Genomic DNA, 4,849 nt, shown 5'->3' with positions numbered 1-4,849 from the left:
AAAAAAGAAAAAAAAAAAAAAAAAAAAAAAAGAAAAAAAAAAAAAAAAAAAAAAAAGAATCCGCCCATTTTTCTTTCTTCGAATCTAGCCTGTGATACGCACACACACACACATACCCAACTACAATATTAAACCATAAGCACCCTTCAAACCCAGCATTTGAAATTAGTTACATAAACAACTGCTAATGTCTATATTTGTCTGTAATTGAATTTGACCTTTTGTATGTTCTTGTATGTGATCAGTGTAATTTGCTATATAAACAATTGTTGTTCATGGTGAGTGAACCTTAGATTCCCGTTTAAGACTGAATGCAATGACTCTTGCGGACAGTTTGCATTAGCCATTGTATTTAGTCTTGAATTGTCCATTTGGACAGTTTGGGGAGACTGGTATTTTTATGTTACATTCATTCGTGAAGGTTATTATTATTTTCATTAATTTGATTAAATTTCGGTTCACTGCATTTCAAGTTGTTCTCCGAGTGCATACTTGATTATCGGGAAATTCATTTGGCCAATGTCATGTCGTGTACTTGGAGACCAATGCAAAATGCTGTCAAAATTTAGTCAAATTTTTGTAAATAATGGTAACCTTGACGATTGAAGCTAACATAAAAGACAGTTTTCCTAAATGGGATAGGCCCACACCTATAAATAAAAAAGTGAGATTTTCATGCATGGAATTGCGTAGATGGATCGAAGTTGGATGAATGAAAGTCGCATGAGCCCAGAATATGAGGATGGCATCAAACAGTTCTTGCAATTTGCTTCAGAAAGAGGTCGACCGAATGAAGAAGGAAAATATTATTGTCCTTGCATCAACTGTTTGAATGGAAGACGACAATTACTCGATGACATACGAGACCATCTATTGTGTGATGGGATTAAGAAGAATTACACAACGTGGATATGGCATGGTGAAGTGACAGACATGCAGAGTGGGTCCTAATCTGAACCGTTTGATGTAGAAATGGGAGATCGGTTAGAAGACATGATTCGTGACCTTGGACAGGAGTCTTTCCAGCAAGCACACGCCCCTGTGTATGAAGGATTGCAGAGTGGTTCTAAGAAGCCTTTGTATGCAGGCTGCAAGAATTCCTTAACACTGTTGTCTGCTGTGTTAAGTCTAGTTAATGTGAAGGCCAGGTATGGGTGGAGTGACAAAAGTTTCACCTCACTGCTTGAGGTAGTGCACAATCTTCTTCCAGAGGACAACACATTGCCTAAAAGTTACTATAAGGCGAAAAAGATATTGTGTCCGATGGGTATGGAGTATCAGAAGATTCATGCTTGCCCCAATGATTGCATACTCTATAGGCATGAATTCCAAGAAATGTCCAAATGCCCTGTCTGTGGGACTTCACGGTACAAAGTGAAGGATGAAGAGGAAAGCAATTCTGATGAAAACTCCAACAAGGGCCCCTCCAGCGAAGGTTTTGTGGTATCTTCCAATCATTCCAAGGTTTAAGCGTCTGTTTGCTAACGAGGACGACGCAAAAGACCTTACATGGCATTCAAATGGAAGGATTTCTGATGGAATGGTCCGTCATCCGGCTGATTGCTCCCAGTGGAAGAATATTGATGGTTTGTATCCGGATTTCGGGAATGAGCCAAGAAATCTTACACTTGGACTAGCCAGTGATGGAATGAATCCATATGGCACCTTAAGCACTCAACACAGTTCATGGCCAGTTCTGCTAGTAATTTACAATTTGCCTCCTTGGTTGTACATGAAGCGAAAATACATGATGTTGTCTATGATGATATCGGGCCCAAGACAGCCAGGAAATGACATTGATGTTTATCTAAGTCCGTTGGTTGAAGATCTGAGAAAGTTGTGGGACGAGGGGGTTGTAGTGTTTGATGCGTTTCGCAAGGAGACGTTTGAAATGCGTGCAATGCTTTTTTGTACCATTAATGACTTCCCAGCATATGGGAATCTCAGCGGTTACAGTGTTAAGGGTCATCATGCATGCCCCATTGTCATACCCTAATTTCGTCCGGGGATTATTATTTGATGATATACAACCTTTGATTGGCCGCTTCAAGATACTTGGCACCCTTTGTTGCACAATATGTGAAGTCCCGAGACGTGCCAAAAATCAAAAGGAAGCAGGCTTACGCGATCCGTGAAAATTCCGTAATGTGACAGAAATCGAAAGAAGGTGTTTTTCGCAATCCGTGAGTTTTCGTAACTTCTTCGAAAGCTAAAAAAAAGTAAATACATAATCCGTGAAGATTCGTAACCTTGCGGAAGGAAAATAAGTATCGTTACGAAATTCGTAAAGTTTCGTAACGTTACGGAAAAAGAATTACCAAAAAAAGGTAAAGGGGGTGGTAAAATGGGGGTGCAAATAGTAATTTTCAAATCTGGGCCCCTCTAGAGGTTTCTGGGAAATTTCTTGCTTAAGGTTGAAGCAACCTAGCTCGCCTGGGCGAGCTAGGTGGCCACCACACCCCCCGTTTTGTTGAAAAATGGGATTCCGGGACACCCGTAATGCTTCCGTAAAATTCCCATAATCCTAAATAAGCATATTTAACTTAAGACAGGTGAGAGGGAAGAGAAAAAAAGAAGAAAATAAAGTCCTATATGCTTCCATAAGGCTTCCATAACTTTTCCGTAAATTACGAAAGAAGGGGGGTAAACTTATCAAAATTGGGGGGGTGCAAATAGCAATTTCGAAATTTTGAATTGGGTCTTCCAGAATGATTTTTGAATTTGGGTCGCTTGGGCGAGCTGGGCGGCAACCTCCTCCCCCTTTTTCCTATAAATAGGCTGAAGGGGGCTGTTCTAAGGATCCCGGATGTCCCTGGTGAGGTATTTTAGCTGTTTTTGGTGAAAAAAATTGTTTCCGTGAAGAAAATCCAAGCCGAGGTGCTTCCGTAATGCTTCTGAGAGGTTTCCGTAAGCAAATCCGTGAAGGTTTTCCTCCGTTATTCACCGTTCTTCATCCGTTCTTCGTTCTTCAACGGGTAAGTTTCCAAATCGAGCTTTTCAATTCATTCTATGTACCCGTGGTGGTCCCCATTTGTTTTGTGTATTTTTATTCTCGTTTTCATTCACTTTCCGTACCCCCTTTTGACGTGCTTCAGTCATTTATTTAAGTCATTTCGCGCCTAATCTAAAAATAAAATAAATTTCCACTGATCATTTGAATTGTAGTATTCGTTAATTTCTGTTAAAATGAATTCCGACCGTTCGGTTGTGCCGTAACCACGTTGGAAATAAAAAAAGAGGTAAAATAATAATATAATAATCGGAAAAAATACCTTTTAGTAGAATAAAGCGAAAAATCAATTGGACGTTTTCTCTTTGGGATTTCTCATTCTTAATTGAATTGACTAATAACTAAAGTGAAACTAAGGCTAAAATCAACTCGCCTAGCCAAGCTCGTCCACAAAAAAAAAGGGTTTTGAAAGTTTATCATTTCAGTTTCTTACCAAGTAAAATGGATCATTTTTAAGGTCCAACGCCTTAAAATGATCACCCTTCAAGTAAAAAGAATCACTTGATTCACGCATAAGGAAGAACTACGTAGGTCTGATTTCCTCTTCGATGGAGGGTACGTAGGAGCAAAAGCCCCGCTTTTGTCGACCTCAAAAAATAAAAAGAAATAAAAGTTAAGGTAACACAATTCTAAAAAATAGGCTGTTGTCCTTTGGGACAAACGTGAGAGGTGCTAATACCTTCCTCAAGCGTAAATACAACTCCCGAACTTAAAATTTTCATTTTGACCAGTTTCCTTTGGTTTTTCCGACGTTTCCCACAATAAATGTTGGTGGCGACTCCGCGCATCTTTCCTCCTTTGCAAAGTGCACCCGTGAGCCTCGCCCTCGCTCGCCCGCAAAAGGGCACGTTGCGACAGTTGGCGACTCCACTGGGGACTATTTTTGTGAGTTAGGCCTATTTTAAGGAATTGTGGATTTGTGAAACTTTGTGTGTGCATTTGTTGAACTGTGTAAAATGTAAATAATTGTTGTATATTTCGCATTCTTTACACTGCATTCTAAGCACCCACGGGTTTGAGTAAAAAAAGGGCCCTATACCCGAGTTCATGGGAATTTAAGGAGTGGAGGTGAATCTATCATCATGCTAGGTCTCCGACTTGCATGATAATAGTGAAACCTCGTCTAGAGCTTTCTTTCTTTATAATGTGTTGTCGCTGGTATTCCATACCTCCACAATATTATTATCTTGAGTGATGATACCTCTAGAAAATAGCCGTGTGAGTTATGAATTGTTGGGGAGTAGTTATTAGAGACCCCTAGATATTGTCCTATAGGTTTCCGAATAGGGGCAAAGAGCAAACACGCTCCGTGCCATTCGTTCTCATGCATTTTTTGGTAAATAGCACTAGTTTATAGTTTTGCTAGTGATGTTTGGTTTCTTTAGAGTAATACGTAATCTTTTTAATACTACGTTGAGGCGCCATCATGCCCAAAACGTAGCATTAAAGTTGGATCTCTGCAGTTTCGTATGTGTGAATTACCCCTTTGTGTTGTTTTCATTCCGTTTCATGCATGCATATCTGGATCATACCGTCACACATGCGTTGTATGTGGGTCTCGTCTTTTGTCATGGGAAGCCAGAAGATCCATATCATCTTCTTAACTGCACACATGGGGCACTACGCCCCCCAAATGCGCAATAAGGAGAGATAATTTTCCGGGCTCTCGTGTCCGTAAATGCATTCATATCATGCACCACATAAACATCTCTTCTGCATCATAATGAACATATCGTTCCTGCATTTGTCCGTTATCACATTCCCATTTTGCATGAGTCATTGCATCATCATGCATATGCGTTCAACATACTTTTTGTTCTACATGTTTGCTCATACATG

The sequence above is a fragment of the Glycine max genome, chromosome 10, assembly GCF_000004515.6.
Source record: "Glycine max cultivar Williams 82 chromosome 10, Glycine_max_v4.0, whole genome shotgun sequence".
NCBI lineage: Eukaryota > Viridiplantae > Streptophyta > Magnoliopsida > Fabales > Fabaceae > Glycine > Glycine max.
This window is presented reverse-complemented; position numbering follows the sequence as displayed.